Here is an 18,353-nt window from a genome sequence, read left to right on the forward strand (position 1 = left end):
CGCCTTAGCCCCCTTATGGCTGATATCGTAGACTGGACGACCAGTCAGGGTTTATACCTTCTAGACAAGGGCGGGACAATTCTATACGACTGTTGCATCTCATTGACCTCGTACATTGCTCGCGAACACAGACCCTCCTACTCTCAATAGATGCGGAGAAGGCCTTTGATCGCGTTGACTGGGAGTACTTGTTTGCAGTGATGCGCGTGTATGGCTTCAGTGATAACTTTATTTGGTGGGTTTGCTGTTTATACGCCTCTCCCAAGGCCTCCGAGCATGTTAACAGATGTAAATCAGCCCTCTTCCCTTTCACCCGGGGAACGCGTCAGGGCTGTACCGTATCCCCACTTTAATTTGCGCTCTGTATGGAGCCATTTGCTCAGCAGATCCGGTCAAATCCTGACATCGTTGGTCTCAAGTTTGGAGCTGACGTACAGAACATTAGTATGTATGCCGCCGACGTCATCCTCTCGCTTACTCAACCCTGGCTGAAGTTGCAGTCCCTGACTAGGGCACTTAGGCTTTCGGGAACGTTGCTGGGTTCAACGTTAACTTTGCAAAGTCATAGATTCTCAATATCCCAATGCCGGAGAATGAGGTTCTGGATTTACAGCAAGACTTTGCATTTCACTGGGTGTCCACAGACATTAATTACCTGGGCCTCCGACTAACCTCGACCATTGCTAAAACAGTCTCCCTCAATTACGCTCTGTTGCTGGAGCAAACGACCAAGGCGCTGGCCGCCTGGTCGCGCCACAAGCTAGCATGGTATCGGAGAATAGCGGCGGTGAAGATGATAGTGCTCCCACGCATTATTTACATTTTCTAAATACTATCATTGTCCCCCCCACCGGGTACGATTAAGAAATTGCAAGGGCTACTCAATAACTTTATATGGGAGAGTAAGAAACCTCGCCTCTCGCTTGCACATATTGCTTCTTCGAAGACACAGGGAGGGCTTGGCTTTCCGTTGGTGGGCACTTACTACCAAGCGGCTTGCTTTCGCTACATTGTTGAAACTTTGGAACTTCATGGACCAATCAGTGGCCGGACATGACATATGGCGAGAATTGTGGCTCCCACGCAAGCAAAGAGCATGGGGGCTCTATTCTTCACCGGTTACCTCCCCCACGCTTAAGGTATGGGATCGCCTAGCAGGCCCAAAGGGTTGGAACACATTTCCTTCTCCCATGTCCCCTATCGTGGATAATCCCGATTTTCAGTCAAGACAAGCGTCCCCGGTTTTTCATAGCAGGAGGGAAGAGGGTTGCAAGAGAGTGGGTTCCCTTATTGATACTGAGGGTTTGATCCCTTTTGCCCAATATTAGGACTTGCCGTCTTCTGAGGCCTTCCACTACAAACAGGTGGCACACTGGGTTACACGAGCTGAGAACTTTGCCCTAATGTCCCGTCCCCTGACTTCCTTTGAAAAGTGGTTGGTTTGTAAAAAGGATGATCGCAAACTCATATCTGACCTTTACGCCATGATTACTACTCAACCGAAGGAGATTTAGATAGGGAGGCCCTTATCGTTTAAAGAGTGGGATCACATTTTTTACCGAGCACATCGGCACGCGTTCACTGCTGGGACAAGTCCAAGACAGATCTCTACTAGCGGGGGTGTGGTCTAACTGGTACCCTAGTTTACTTACTCTGGCACTGTCCGAAGCTGGTGCGATACTGGTCAGCGATCAATGCAGCGTCTCAGATTACATTGCCGAGGGATCCTGTGTATACACTACTGGGTCTTCCCCATCCTAAGTTCTTTCTGCTGAAGTCACTGAGAGGTAGACAGATCGCAATGGCATTGCTTGCAGCGCGTCAGGTGCTCTTAGCAATGGGGGTCCTCGATAGTACCTGAGCCGTGGGATTGGATCCACCGGCTCTGGCAACTTTTAGCCATGGAGCGCTTATCGCTCAGTGTAAAGAGGAAAGGCATCGAATTTGCGAAGTTATGGGACCCTTACTTGCAGATTCCTACTAAAGATATGAGAGAAGTAGAGTGACCGTAATGTTTGCAAATTTTACAACTTATTACATTAGAAACACCCGGTTCATCCACAGACAAGGTGCTGGATAATTGTCCACAGTCATAGTCTACTGCAGCGAGGTTGCTTAGGTAGGGCTCGAACTGATGCGGAGGAAGTGTGGAGGGAGGGTTAGGGTGGGTAGGGCCTTTTCATTGTTTTGTTGATCCTTTATAAAAGTGGTAGTCTTTGCTGGGTGTGCTAAGACTTATCTATTGCCTGTACTCTTCGTGAGGTCTCCCTATGGGATGTAGACCTGAGCGCTGTGTATTTTTCGCTCTGCCGGCACCCTGATGTAGGCAGGTAAGCTGTGTACTGACAACCATACCACCACACAATAAAAATTATTGATTCTAAAAAGCAGAAGATTGCTAAGACAACATTTACTAGGAATTCTGGGGTAAGCAGAACAGTTTTAGCTATGACACTACTAAGCGCTTCTTTCCAGGAGGTAGATACTACTAAAGTCTTAAAGGAGAAAATAATATACTTACAAAATACGAGTGCTACTGCTTCTACTGCTAATTGAAAAATCCAGTAATGGTATGGGTCAAGCGGAGAACCAGGCAGATGTGGTGGTTGAAATATCTATAGGAGTAAATTTATTAAGAACGGTGACACTGTTGATTGTGATGTAAAGGGTAAATTTGAATGATGAATGCATACTTAGAATTTTGTAAATTAAAATAAAGATAGTAAAGATTTGCATAACTCAGAGCATGACTGAGGAGTTACATTACCAAAGATTAGTAACTGAAAATCTTAAGAGTTTATCCAGTATAATTTACAGAGGTAGTGATGATGGAGAAGAAATAAGTAGTGCAGGCAGCCCTTTCCTTTTTCTTTTTTTTCCCAATACATTTTATTGATTTTACAGAAGATACACAGCCCAAATTGCCAAAATGTAGAGAAACATTAAGCATATTAAAAAATGAATAAACAAAAATAAAAAATGCCTGCACAGTTCAGTCCACACACATACTAGCAAGAGGATGCATGGCATGTCCAGTAACCACATCATCTGTTCCTTCTTTTCCAACCCCATCTTATCTCAAACAGACGAATTTCATCATTTACCAGTGTTGTATAGAACGGACAGGTTTCAAAACTATATTCCTATAATCCGCCCAAGCATTCCATATCATTGGATGTTTCTGTGGAGAGCCCCTAGGCCTATACAACACCCCCTTCAAACCCATACAATAATCCAGGTCAATTTTCCATGCCGCAGGGCCGGGGTAGGGGGCTAATGGAGGTTCCTTTGGGAACACCAGTATTAAGTGCCTTAAAAGAGGACTGAAAAGAGTTAGTGTAAATGCCTGATCATGTCCTTCCAAAAAAAAGCATATATCATCCAATGCCTTTGTTATAGATACCAGCCTCACAGTCATAGAGCGAGACAGCTGTTATCTATTACCTCCCAACGTATCCATGATGTGAAGCAGAATGAGCTTCGGGTTTATCAGGATTGTCTAGTTCAAAACCCCACCCAAGCAGGACGTCACCCAGCGGCAGAACCAGTCGAAGGCAGAGCAAACCTCATATCGTATATAAAAATGTGCCATCCCCTGCACCATCAAAGACAGGTCGGGAAGGCAATCACCCCTATCTGGCACAGCCAATGACAGGTGAAATATACCCTTTGGCAGGGTTCTGGAGGGCCAGATCAATGCCAGATTTTCAGCATATCCCCATTTAGATAAATGTAGTTTTCTTAAAAATCTGGCATGGATCCTGCCCTCCTTGAACGATAGTGTAGAACCATGCCCTATGGAGAGATATATAAATTGGGTCAACCTAAGTCTAGCTGCAATGGCTACCGCCCTCGGAGCTGCCAGAACCTAGGCCTAGTCCTCACGCTCCAGGGGCCCTACATCAGCCTCCCACACTGGCCAGAGAGCAAGAAAAGTGTCAGTGCTGTTGGATGCAAAAGCGGGGTCACGCAGGATCAGTGGTCAAAGTGGGGGAAAAAAAGTAGGGGAACTGTGGGTGGAGAATCAGGGGCGGGAAGAACCGAAGATTGGACCAGTGGGCGGAGTCAGGGGTGTGGCTAGAAATAACATACCCATTTTTAGTACGTTTAGCATTTCACTGGCCAGTTACAGCTTATAACGTTATTTAATTCAAGCAATGGATAAACATGTTTATTTGAGGTTTAATTCAGGAAAAAGCAAACACTCATAGGGAATGCAGGTTTATGTAAAGCGTGCAACATATGCAAATCAGTCTTGATCCTGCGCCCAATGGGAACAGTCCGGCCCAAACTGCCAGGCCAGGCCCCCCTGGACTGGAAACAAGTATCCTAGGACCAGTTTTGGGCTTTCAACCCTCATCAGCCAGGATAGCTTGATTTCAGTGGCATGAGAGCACAGGAACCACGTCTGGACATACCTGTCCCACTCGGAGTGACAAAAGCAAAAAGAACAAGATGGACAGAATGCAGAACAATGTCATATATTCACCCCAGTACAGAGATCTGGGCCTAAATCCATCGTTATTTGCTCACCATGCCATTCCAGTTTGGACCCAGCCATATGCAAATCAGTCTTGATCCTGCACCCAATGGGACCAGTCCAGCCCAAACTGCCAGGTCATATGTATTCAAGTGTCCTTTCATTCGGGAAGTGAACACAAAGCAGTACCCACTGAACTATGCACATAAAATATTGCTCTTTGATATGCATAGTACACGTTCTTTGCAGCAGGCATATTACCCCTCTGCGCTACCTTAGATGAGTAAAACAGCCACTAGACAAAACAAGCTCCCATATCTCTCCAGCAGGAACATTGATCACCAAAGTTATCTTGGCACTTGTATTGTTGACCAAAACCTGCTGAATATACAAAAAACTTTGCTTTGTTTTTAAAACTCCTGTACTTGTACAAAACCAGTCCCCCCAAACTAAACTGGCCCCTGCCCTTCCAGTAGCCCTGGGTAACGCCTGTGCCTGGAACGACCAGTCCGTCATAGTTACCTTTTTCAATGCAATACTGCAGATATGTATACTTATTAGATATAAACGTCATGGATCACTGTTAGTGTAATATACAGATTCTTCCTGAATATCCTTTGAATTGGGTTCCTGCCTGAATGATACACATGAGCATGTTTGGTACACAAAAGAAGGTATCTGGGTGAACCTCTGAGGTAAGCACATTAATGTTATTCATAAGGACCCTCACACAGGACCACTTACCCTTTTGATCTTCCTGTACAATTCCTGCCTGTGCTTAACTATGCATAATCTTTTGGCAGATGTTTTAAAGTTTGCACCTTTAACATAATCTTTCTAACAAGCAATATAATAATGTTTTTTTAACTTCTAGACAATTTTGTAATTTTTTTAGGGCCAAGCCGTACAGAACAGAAGTAAAGGCAGAATGCATTCATGGGATCTGCAGTCCTGTGACTTTGAGTTGAAGAGAATTTGAATTGTGCAGAGATGGGTTTGGGTCCAGGTCGGTAAAACTCAGCCAAACCCTTGCTGAGGCAGAGGTTCATGTGTTGTGCCAGAGGCTAAGCTCTCCTCTTTTTGGTTCAGAGACACGCTTGCCATAAGTGGATTGGAAGCTGCGTGACCCAGACGGTGCTTTGTCAAGGCAGAGGATCACCCAGCTCTTTAGAATAGGAGCTGTGTGTTCTGCCTCTTCATGGCCTTTCTACTAGTCACAGATTTGGCGGGACTGTCTAATCCCAATTCTCTTGTGTTATTCAATGTGCTTCCAGTTTAGGGTGCACAGGTACCCAGTTCAGTGTAGTCAGTTTGTTAAAATAAACTAGTTTGTGTGCCTGTAGATAGAAGGGAAGGGGGAGGAGGTTGTGGGCACTCCAGACCTGGGTGGACAACCGGCATGGGTGCAAATTCAGGATAGTGAGTGTAAGAGTTCAGGACAAGGGGTCAAAATTCAGGACAAAAATTCAGGACAGGTCAAAATTCAGGACAAAAATTTGGGGCAACAGGTATGCTTTGCAGACACATCAGTGGATGTCATTCAATAGTATATAAATAAATAGACAAGGAACATAAGTACAAGTCACTTCTCCTGCCCTGTCACTTTCTCCTGCCCGGTCACTTCTCCTACCCCATCACCGCTCCTTCCCTGTCATTTACCCTGCCCATCACTGCTCCTGCCCGTTCACTGTTCCTGCCCAGTCACTGCTCCTGCCCGGTCACTTCTCCTGCCCGGTCACTTCTCCTGCCCAGTCACCACTCCTGCCCAGTCACCACTCCTGCCCAGTCACCACTCCTGTCCCGTACGTCACCTGCCTGTCACGTCACCTGCCTGTCACGTCACCTGGCCGTCACTTCTCCTGCCCAGTCACCTCTCCTGCCCTGTTGCCTCTCCTTCCCCGTGACTTCTCCAGCCCCATCACTTCTCCTGTCCCGTCACTTCTCCTGTCACGTCACTTCTCCTTTCACGTCACTTCTCCTGTCATGTCTCTTCTCCTGTCACGTCACTTCTCCTCTCACGTCACTTCTCCTGTCACGTCACTTCTGCCCCGTTCACTGCTCCTGCCCCATTCACTGCTCTTGTCCGTTCACCGCTCCTGCTCATGCCTAACCCCTGCTTCTGTCCGGCCGCCTCTCCTGCCCGGTCACTTCTCCTGCCACTTCACGTCACCTGCCTGTCACTTTTCCTGCCTGTCACTTCTCCTGCCCATCACCTCTCCTGCCTGGTTACCTCTCCTGCCCTGTTGCCTCTCCTTTCCCGTCACTTCTCCTGCCCCATCACTTCTCCTGCCACGTCACTTCTCCTGCCCCGTCACTTCTCCTGTCACATCACTTCTCCTGTCACGTCACTTCTGCCCCGTTCACTGCTCCTGCCCCATTCACTGCTCTTGTCCGTTCACCGCTCCTGCTCATGCCTAACCACTTCTTCTGCCCGGCCACCTCTCCTGCCTTGTCACTTCTTCTGCCTGTCACTTCTCCTGCCCGGTCACTTCTCCTGCCCCTTCACGTCACCTGCCTGTCACTTTTCCTGCCTGTCACTTCTCCTGCCCATCACCTCTCCTGCCTGGTCACCTCTCCTGCCCTGTTGCCTCTCCTTTCCTGTCACTTCTCCTGCCCCATCACTTCTCCTGCCCCATCACTTCTCCTGCCCCGTCACTTCTACTGTCCCGTCACTTCTCCTGCCCCGTCACTTCTCCTGTCCCGTCTCTTCTCCTGTCCTGTCACTTCTCCTGTCCTGTCACTTCTCCTGTCCCATCACTTTCTCCTGCCTGGTCACTTCTCCTGCCCTGTCATTTCTCCTGCCCTGTCACTTATCCGGTCCTGTCACTTCTCCTGCCCCGTCACTTCTGCCCCATTCACTGCCCCTGCCCTTCAGCGCTCCTGCCCGATTACCGCTCCTGCTCATGCCTAACCACTGCTTCTGCCCTGTCACCTCTCCTGTCCTGTCGCCTCTACTGCCCGTCACCTGTCTATCACGTCACCTGCCTGTCATGTCATATGCCCAGTCACCACTCCTGCCCAGTCACCACTCCTGCCCAGTCACCACTCCTGTCCCGTACGTCACCTACCCGTCATGTCACCTGCCCGTCACGTCTCCTGCCCGTCACGTCGCCTGCCTGTCACCTCTCCTGCCCAGTCACCTCTCCTGCCATGTTGCCTCTCCTACACCGTGACTTCTCCTGCCCCATCACTTCTCCTGTCCTGTCACTTCTCCTCTCACGTCTCTTCTCATGTCCCGTCACTTCTGCCCCATTCACTGCTCCTGCCCCGTTCACTGCTCTAGTCCGTTCACCGCTCCTGCTCATGCCTAACCACTGCTTCTGCCCCGCCACCCCTCATGCCTCGTCACTTCTTCTGCCTGTCACTTCTCCTGCCCGGTCACTTCTCCTGCCCGGTCGCCTCTCCTTCCCAGTCACGTCTCCTGCCCTGCCACTGCTCCTGCCCCTGCTCCTGCCCCGTTCACTGCTTCTGCCCCGTTCACTGCTCCTGCCCCGTTCACTGCTCCTGCCCCGTTCACTGCTCCTGCCCCGTTCACTGCTCCTGCCCCATTCGCCACTCCTGTACTTTCACCGCAGCCGCCGGGTTACCGCTCCTGCTCATGCCTAATCACCACTCCTGCCCTGTCACTTCTCTTGCTTCATCACTTCTCCTGCCCATCACCTCTCCTGCTCCATCACTTCTCCTGCCTGTCACTTCTCCTGCCCCGCCATCACTCCTGCCCAGTCACCTCTCCTTTCCTATTGCCTCTCCTGGCCCATCACTGCTCCTGCCCCATCACTTTTCCTGCCCCATCACTTTTCCTGCCCCGTCACTTTTCCTGCCTCGTCACTTTTCCTGCCCCGTCAACGCTCCTGCCCGTTCACTGCTCCTGTCCGGTCAGCACTCCTGTTCATGCTTGATCACCGCTCCTGCCCCATCCCTTCTCCTGTCCCGTCACTGCTCCTGACCCGTCACCTCTCTTGCCCGGTCACCTCTCCTGCCCGGGCACTTCTCCTACCCTGTCACTTCTCCTTCCCATTACTTCTCCTGCCCAGTCACCTCTCCTGCCCCATCACCTCTCCTTTCCTGTCGCGTCTCCTGCCCTGTCACTTCTCCTGCCCTGTCACTTCTCCTGCCCTGTCACTTCTCCTGCCTGTTACTTCTTCTGCCCAGTCACCTCTCCAGCCCCATCACCTTTCCTTTCATATCGCCTCTTCTGTCCCATCACTGCTCCTGCCCAGTTCACTCTGTGTACAACATTGACAAAGTACACAAGGTGGCAAGTTCCCCACAGTACTCTGCTTGGGGAAAGCTCTGTAATCACTAACTAGGATTTTATTTATTTTTATTAATTTGAGTTTTATATTGCGCTGGTTAGACCTGGAGGTATCAGAGAGCTTTACATAAGGTTCCACAAAATTACATCAATTACAAGAAAACATTTCAAGAGCGTCAGTTATCAGAAGTATCTAGGACGGCATGAATCACATACTTGCCTGCGTCTCGTCAGTAATGATTCGCCTGAGCAAGAGAGGTCCTAAGGTTTTCCAGAACCCCTAGTAAGATTCCAATGGCCATGTGTGTAGCGATCTTATAAACAAACAATATTGACTGATATCAACGCCTGGCTAGCAGAAGATAACATATGTTTTCGGAGAGCTGCTTTCATCTCAAACTCCCAATTCACCCAGTCCAGAGGAGTTGTAGGGAATGAAATACGATTCTTCTTGCTGACTGAAGCATCTCCTCTGGAGTAGTATGTTTAGTGAAAAAAAATCAGGATTGCCAGGAACTGGTCTGTGATGCCTGGACACCTCCCTATCTACCTGTGAGCAGAAACATGGCATTGACCAAGTGCCCATCAAAAACATCCCGATCATCATCTCCCTCTTGGGTCATACCTTGTTCGGAATGGAAGCCAAAAAAGATAATGAAGCCTCTGCTGTGGAATCCCTACCCCTTAGAGACAAAGGTAAAACTGACCAGGCTTGAATATCCTCCTTTAATCGGGCTAGTACAGGTTTTAAATTATGCATCAACACCGGTGCCACATCATGGGTTACCCAGATGTTTAAACTTGCCTGAGGCATTCTGCAATCCCAGTGCCCACCAGAAGTCTTGTGGGTAGCTGCCGACTAAGAATAAATTGAGATACCGGCCCAAAGTTTCACCTAAGATACTCATTATTTGTAGACTACATGGCTCGAAGCTGCAGGTGTGGTTAGGAAAAAGAGGACATAATCTGTATATAGTGCTATTCTATCTGAGGGTCCTGCCCCCCAGCCCCTCAAAACCATGCAACGAAGTGTCCATCTTCACCCACACCGCCAAGGGCTCCATCACAAAAATGAACAGCATGGGAGACCCGAGGCATCCCTGCCTTGTCCTTTCTTTGAATTGAGAACACATAGGAACTATTCCCTGCAACCCACACCGTCCCCTTCAAATTACTGTATAATATCCCAGCTCACGTAGTCGAAGCCTTATCGGTATCAGCAAGAAGAACCACTGCAGGTCCCTCAACCTTTCATCCAACACAAAGACATTATATGAAGACCTAATATTGTGCCGGGTAGCACGTTGAGGTATAAATCCGGCTTGGTTGGGATGAACCAGGTTAGGAATTAAACATATTAACCTTTTCATTAGAACCTTTGCTACGATCTCTTCACCTTTAAATTTAAGAGGGAAATTGACTTATAGGAAGAATGGTCATTGACTGGCCGTCCAGGCTTAGGGAACACCACTATCTCTGCGTGTCTCCAGTCAGGAGGAAAAACAGTGGCATCCTTTGTGGAATGAATCACTCCTGAAATTGTGTTCTTGGAGTTTAGAGATGAAGGCCTTGAAGAACTCACATGGGAACCCATTAGGCCCCAGGGCTTCCCCAGATGTGGGCACTGTCCAGTGTATCCGACTGAAACACGTTAGTTATAGATTCCTTACCTTACAATTACCCTCAGGCGTCAGACTGGATCCGGTAACGTTTTGTCAGCAGTACCTCTGCGCGTTGGAAGGTGGCGTCGGTCGGCTCCGCGTTCGTCGTTGGCATTGTGTCGCTGGGATGACATCACAGCAGCTACTTAGACGCCGCCCTCGCGCTCTGATGCAAGCTCTTTCTTTTTCCCCGCTATCCAGCGCAGATCCGGGAAAACCGGTACCGCCAATCACTTTTTGACTGACTTTTTTTCTCGACTTTTGCAGACTTCTTTTTCGAGTCTTCGACTCTTGGTGCACAAGGGATGCCTGTCTTCAAGGCATGCGGCTCCTGTAACCAATGGATATCGGTGACGGATCCGCACAGCGTGTGCCTCTTTTGCCTGGGGCGCGACCACGACCCCAAGTCGAGATCCAACTCCTGGTCGATGGCTCCGAAGGCATTGCAGGAGCGGTTCCGAAAGCTGCTTGAGCACAGGTAGTCGGCTCCATGCCATTTGAGGTCGCGGTTGCGAGGGAGGTTGAGGGACCCGTCGCTGAGCCACCACCATTTGTCCAAGTCATCGAAGTCTTCGCACTCGGGTCGGGTAAGTCAAAGTATAAGAAGAAGTCAAAGAAGCATCGTCACTCTTCGACTTCTCCTCGTCGGTCGGCCGACCCAATGAGGGATGCGGGTGGTGCCCCTCTTGCGGCTCCGTGCGTGGAGCCCGAAGAAGCGACTCTGCGTTTCCTTCCCTTCCCAGGACCCGGAGCAACTCCCACCCAGCTTTGTACGTTCTACAAGGTGATGCATGCCATCTTTGGGTGGCCCGAACCCGCGGGCATGCCTCCGGGCCCCGTGGACTTGGTTGGGGGGCCTATGCCATCTCCGCCAATGGCGCCGCAGGCCCCCCTTGCATCCAGGCCTGGATCTGGATCGGCATCGGTTCACCTGATTACACCTCCATTGATGCCGCTTCCTCCAGCACCAATAACACATTCATCGCAGGTCGGCCCCCCTGGCCGACGCCGACCCTGGCCTCCATCCCGACGGGGATCCGGTGCCGAGCTGGGTTTTGTGCCCCTGTTCACTCCTGAGGTCCCTTTCGACCAAAGTGGAACCCAGAGGAGGAGGAGGAGGGCAGGTGACCCTCTGACTGACCAGTTAGATGAACAGAACTGGAGAGAGGAACTGGGGATCCCAGTGGTCTCGACACCTCTCCCGACCTTGGCATGTTGTCTCCTCTTACCATGGCTATGGAGACGGGAGTGTCATACGCAGTGGTGTTGTGTAGGGTGGCCGAGGCTCTCAATATCAAACTTCCTACGTTGGCGGTCAGAACTAATCTCCTGACAGGTGCTTCAACCAGCTGCGAGTTCTTCGGAGCCCCTGCTGCCGTTTAATGAGGCCCTCACCGACGTCCTTTTAGGCACGTGGTCCAGGCCCAACATGGCTCTTGTTGACAGGATAATTGCCTGATGCCACCGCCCGGCTCTGGGCGACCCCACTTTCCTCTCCCAACACCCCACCCCGGAGAGCTTGATGGTCTAAGCCTCCACTTCCAAGAGCGCATTCCCGACCGTTCTACCGGAAAGGGAATCCAAGAAGCTGGACCATCTTGGGAAGAAGATATTCTCTTCTGCCAGGTTAGGACCACGGTCAGTAAACACTGCAAGTCTTTTGAACCGTTATTACCACTCTGTGTGGAATACGGTTTCTCAGGTGCTGCCCGGAGGAAGCCCGGGATGTGCTCTCCCAGGCTGTCGCTGCAGGAAGGGATGTGGCTAAGTTTACCATCCGTTGTGGGCTGGACATCGCTGACTCTCTGGGCAGTACAATTTCAACGTCAGTAGCACTTCGTCGCTACCCCTGGATGAGATCAACTGGCTTTTGTGGGAATGTCCAGAACACATTGATGGACATGCCCTTTGATAGTGGTCGCCTTTTTGGCGACAAAGCAGACAACGCTCAAGAGCGTTTCAAGGACTCACGGGCTACGGCCAAGTCCTTGGGCCTCTCCACTCGCCCTGCATAGTCTACTTTTTGCCCCTTTCGTGGCTACGGAAGGGGGGTCCCGCTAGGTCCCGCCCAGAGATACAGGCCGCAGCAAGATACCCAACCTTCGGAGGCCAGATATAGAACAGCCATCGTGGTTCCAGGGGACAGCAGGCAGGCCAGTCCACCCACCCCTCCCCCCTTTTCAGCAGCCTCCAAATCTTCCTAGTCCGACATTTCAGGCCAATCAAATGCCAGTTGGTGGGAGGATTCGCCTTTACCTCCCCCACTGGCCATCACGTCGGACAGATGGGTTTTGCAGATAGTCCAAAGGGGCTACTGCCTCCTCTTCAAGGCTACCCCTCCAGCCATGCCACCGCAATACCACCAAATGTCGGAGGATCACCTGGCCCTTCTCCAGCAGGAAATTACAGCTCTTTTGGCCAAGGGAGCCATTGAGCACGTTCCTGTCCCAAAAGTAGGTCGTGGTTGTTATTCTCACTACTTTCTGGTCCCCAAGAAGGACAAGGGCCTGCGTCCTATCTTGGCTCTCAGGATTGTCAACTGCTTCCTCCGGAAGGAGAAGTTCAAGATGTTGACGCGTGCTCAGGTCTTGTCTGCCCTCGACCCGGAAGACTGGATGGTAGCGTTGGACTTGCAGGACGCTTATTTTCACATCCCGTCCTGCCGGCACACCGGCGTTCCCTGCGGTTCATGGTCACCCATGAGCATTTTCAGTTTACCGTGCTCCCCTTTGGCCTTACGAGCGCCCCTCGGGTGTTCACAGAAGTGATGGCGGTGGTTGCAGCTCATCTGCACAGATCAGAGGTTTCAGTATTCCCCTATCTCGACGATTGACTGTTGAAGGCTGGCTCGCCCCAGGCAGTCAACTCCCACATCCAGACTACGGCCTACCTGCTGCATTCGCTGGGGTTCTCCATCAATGTGCCGAAGTCACACCTTATTCCCTCCCAGAAACTCCTGTTCATCGGAGCAGTTCTGGACACAACGCGGTTTCTGGTCTATCCTCCCGAACAGCAAGTCTGGGATATTTAGGCTATTATTCCGATCTTTCAGCCTCTATCCTGGGTTTCAGTCAGAATGACTCTGAGGCTGCTGGGCCTCATGGCCTCCTGCATCCTGATGTTCGATCGTGCCATGTGACATATGCGGGGTCTGCAGTGGGACCTGAAGTTCCAGTGGGCGCAGCATCAGGGGAATCTGTCCAATTGTGTCCAGATCTCGGAGGGCACTGCATGACAATTGCAGTGGTGGCTCTTGAAACAGGATTGGGTCAATGGCAGATGCCTCTCCCTTCCCCATCCAGAACACAGTGGTGACGGATGCGTCACTTCTGGGATGGGGCGGCCACATGGAGGGTGGGGGGATCAGAGGTCTCTGGTCTCCGGCGTAGTCCGGGCTCCACATCAACCTTTTGGAGCTTCGGGTGATTCGTCTTGCACTCAAAGCATTCCTTCCCTCTGTTCGGGGAAGAGTAGTGCAGGTGTTCACATACAACACCACCTCCATGTGGTACTGCAGCAAACATGGCGGAGTGGGGTCGTGGGCGAAATGTCAAGAGACCCTACGCCTCTGGACATGGCAGACACATCAGGCCATATCCCTGGTGGTTCAACACCTGGCAGGTTCACTGAATGCCAGGGCAGACTAACTTGGCCACAGGTGCTTGATGGATCACAAATGGCGTCTTCACTCAAAGGTGGTGCAAAGTCTCTTATCAATAGTGGGGAGAGCCTTGGTTAGATCTATTTTCCACCGAAGAGAACGCACAATGTCAGCAATTATGCGCGTTGGAATTTCTAAGGCGGCACTCACTAGGCAACGCTTTTCATCGTGAGTGGTGTTGCGGTCTATTGTACGCCTTTCCACCTATAGCACTTCTGTCCAGAGTGCTGAAGAAGATCAGGTACAACTGGGCCCAAGTCATTCTTGTGGCTCCGGATTGGACATGGAGAGTCTGGTATCCTGAGCTGCTCAGTATGGCCATTGATCCTCCGACCCGTCTGCCTCTTCAGGAGGATCTTCTGTTGCAGCAACAGGGGACGGTCCTCCACCCGAACCTGTCCAGCCTTCACCTTCTTGCGTGGAGATTGAGCGTGGCAGTTGACGTCTTTCGACCTGCCTCCCGAAGTCTGCGATGTAATTCTGGCAGCCAGGCGTCCCTCCACTAAGACTATATACGGCTGCCGGTGAAACAAATTTTTGGCATGGTGCACAGCAGAGGCTGTGGATCCTCTCTCTGCTCCTCTTGCTGAGGTTATTTTGTTCCTTCTTTCTTTGGCCCAGCAGGGCTCTGCTCTGGGCACTATCAAGGGCTATCTCTCAGCCATCTCTGCCATCCTTCGGTTCCCAGATCAGCCTTCCCTTTTCAAGTCCCCAGTGGTAAATTGTTTCTTGAAAGGCATAACTCATCTCTTTCCTCTTATTCCTTTCATAATGCCTCAGTGGGGCTTGAACCTAGTTTTAACATATTTAATGTGTGTTCCCTTTGAGCTGCTTCACAACTGTCCTCCGAGGCTCTTAACTCTCAAAACTGCATTCCTGGGGCCATCACCTCTGCCAGACGGGTGAGTGAGCTCCAGGCGCTTTCTTCTAAGCTTCCTTTTCTATCTGTGCATCCAGACAAAGTTGTCCTCAGGACTCGTCCATCCTTCCTGCCCAAGGTAGGCACTGCCTTCCACACCGGGCAGACCATCACATTGCCCATCTTCTTTCCGCCTCCGCATCCTTTGAAGGAGGAAGAGAGGTTCTACCGCCTGGACCCAAAACATGCGCTTTCCTTTTATTTGGATCTCACCAAACAGTTCCGGGTGGATGACTAGCTCTTTGTTGGGTACGTGGGCGCCTAGAAAGGAGGGCCGTACATAAACAAAGTATCTCCCGATGGGTCATTTTGTGTATCAAAGCCTGCTATTCTTTGGCAAAGCAGGAGATTCTAGTGGGGCTGCGCGCCCAATCCACCAGGGGGACGGCAGCAACCACTGCTCTGGTACGAGGCGTTCCTCTGAATGGCATCTGTCAGGCAGCTACGTGGGCTTCATTGCGCACTATTACGAAGCATTACTGTCTTGACGGTCAAGTCCATAGAGATGGCTTCTTTGGCCGTTCTGTTCTCCAGAACTTTCTGGTGTGATCTGGGTTCGCAGACCCACCTTCGAGTGGGTATTGCTGGGTATCTATTCTAAGGTAAGGAATCTATAACTAATGTGTTTGTTTCAGATGAACAAGTTACTTATCTTCGGTAACGATATATCTGTAAGTAACATTCGTTAGTTATAGATTCCTTACCGCCCCACCCATCCTCCCCATTCTGCGAACTGATTTCTAGGGTTTAGGACATCTTTTCAGGACTCTAGTTTTGTGCACCAGAGGTCAGAGTCTGGCATGGCTCTCCGTTTTCTGGTGCGGAAAGTCGGGTACAGAACTGATGTCAGCGCGCTAGGAAGGCGTCTAAGTAGCTGCTGCGACGTCATCCTGGCAACACGACGCCAACAACGAACTCGGAACAGACCAAATCCACCCTCTGACCTACAGAGGTACTGCTGGCGAAAAACTTTCCGGATCCAGTCTGACGCCTGGGGGTAATTCTAAGGTAAGGAATCTGTAACTAACTAATATTTCTTACAGATATATTGTTACCGAAGGTAAGTAACTTGTTCGCCATGATCAACAGATGTAAAGGTTCCAAGGGGAGCACAGTTCCAGAGTCATCGATCAGTCCCAGGATACGACCTCCTGCCAAGCTTTTACACCTTCTAAGGTGTAAAAGGGAAGTGCAGGCCACTTCCCTGGGATTATTGAGCAAAGTGTTCACTGAGTCCAGTACGAGAAGAATGGATGGAGGGTGACGAGTACTTTGACACAATACGTGGTACATTTTCCTCGACTTGTCCCTCATTGGTATATGCGACTCTGGCCACCTACCAAGACTTATTGCCTTTCCCCAATAGGATCTGTTGGTATTGTTGTTGCAGAAGATCTCATTGTCTACCTGCAAACTGCCTATCGTTTGGCCCCGCATATCTAGGTCCGCCATCGTGGCCTAAAGATCCACCAAGTGCTGTGCCCGACATCGCTTCTTCCCTGTAGAGTAGCTAATGTCTGCTGCCCTCAGTGTGGGTTTCAAAGCCTCCCATAGTGTCGCCCAGGATGCTACCAATCCAATGTTATTTGCAAGATATTCCTCTATGGAGCATTCAATATAAAATCTATAGGGCAGGTTTTATGAGTGCCATGACAATAGGCACCATCAGAAAGCCGGGCACCAACATCATATGCAGCTGGATGGCCACTGGGGAGTGATCTGAGACCCCCCCATGCCAGAACAGAGACATCTTAGACTATATACAAATAAGAGTATAATAGAGGTGGAGAAACAAGCTGTGTGCTGAGGAGAAAAAGGTGGAGCCCCTCCTTAACCCTTTCCATGCTCATGACGAGCTCAGCTCGTCATGATGCACGGTTGAGCTGTGCTGATGACGAGCTGAGCTCGTCATGAATAGTGAGAATGATGAAAAGTCAGCATAGGAAGGGAAAACACCTAGCAGCCAAGGTGTTAAGGATATGGTGTACCCTCTGAACGTCAACCAGACCTAAAGCAGACACAAAATAAGGCAGATTGGTTCTACCAGGTCCTGGGAATGTCCACTCGAACGCCACTGGACGATCGAATGGTGACCATTCCAGTCATCCCCCATTAAATGTAAATTACTGTGAGCCCCTCAGGAAAGTCGCCCCATAATCCAGTTAAGAAGTCTGACAGGGGGGGGGGGGCACAGGTACAGAGAAATGCGAGGGATTCTCCATGTAATATTCTTCTCACAGCCGTATACCGACCCTGGTGGTCTACTTATGCTCTAAGATGCTAGAATGGAACATGGTTATTAATCAAAATACTTGTACCTCTGGACCCCCTGGTCAACCTGAGTGATAAATCTGTGTGTACCCGAATCGGGCCAGACAAGGGACCTTGTTGCCTAATGGATGGTTCTCTTTGTGTTAGGACAACTGTTTAACCTCCTCTTAGCGTGTTACAAAACTGCTCCCTGCTTGACCTTATCTAGAATGTCATTCACATTCCATTGTACCACATGAAGCTGATCCAGCGGGGGTATCTATGTTAGGGCCACTCATAACCTACTATGGTGAATATTTCTGCAGGTAAGGCAGGCAAAGGTGTGTAAAAAAAAAATTCTAATTATACTAATGAGAAATATAATAACGTAACAAGACCTTAACTCCCCCCACCCCATGCTTCGAAAACATGAAGCATTTTCCGCGGGGCAGACTGCAGCCAAGCCCGAACTTGGGACCCTGCAGGCCCGTCCCAATGGATATCCAAACCTAACAAAGTCAACTAGCTGGGGAAGCTAATATACCACTTTTAAAGTCTGACGATCACTAATCTTGAAGACAACATCAAGGGTCGCTGCAGACAACACACAGAATTTACATCTTGCACCAATCCCATCTAGAGGGTGATGAGGCTGCCCTCCGAGTCTCCGGGGGCTCCTCATCATCAGCCAAGGCCTCTCCATCACGTCGGGATCTCTTCCATGAGGCTCGAGACCTGTTGCACTTCATTGGTGTTTTGGCATGTCGATTTAGTCTGTCACCTAGAAAAGAGTCAGAGTCCATAAGTGGAGGAGTGTGTGGTTTTAACTGCATTCTTTCATCAGTCTGTTGAAAGACCTTTCTCAGATGTCTCAAAGTCTGTGAATGGTAAATCACATTAGCGTAGCTGTATATAATAACATATTGAATACTGAGGTCACAAAGTCATTGTTTCACTGCCAATGAGTGCTGTTGTTTCTGCACCATCCTAGTATAATAAGAGAAGATCATGATGGTTTCAGATTGGTAAGTCGGGCACATTTGAAGATAGTGTCTCTTTCCAAATAATTTAGGATTTCGTGTTGAAAGGATGGGGTCCAGCCGCTGGTAGAGTGTGCCACACCCAAG

General features: G+C 50.1%; 1 protein-coding gene across 1 annotated transcript in view; it reads left to right on the top strand.

Annotated features, from left to right (window-relative positions):
• The window catches only part of LOC147716885 (uncharacterized), a 2,312,058-nt gene that overhangs the window by 304,424 nt on the left and 1,989,281 nt on the right, over positions 1-18,353 (top strand). The gene's annotated exons all lie outside the window — the stretch shown is intronic.

This window comes from Lissotriton vulgaris, chromosome 5 (assembly GCF_964263255.1).
Source record: "Lissotriton vulgaris chromosome 5, aLisVul1.2, whole genome shotgun sequence".
NCBI classification, from domain to species: Eukaryota; Metazoa; Chordata; class Amphibia; order Caudata; family Salamandridae; genus Lissotriton; species Lissotriton vulgaris.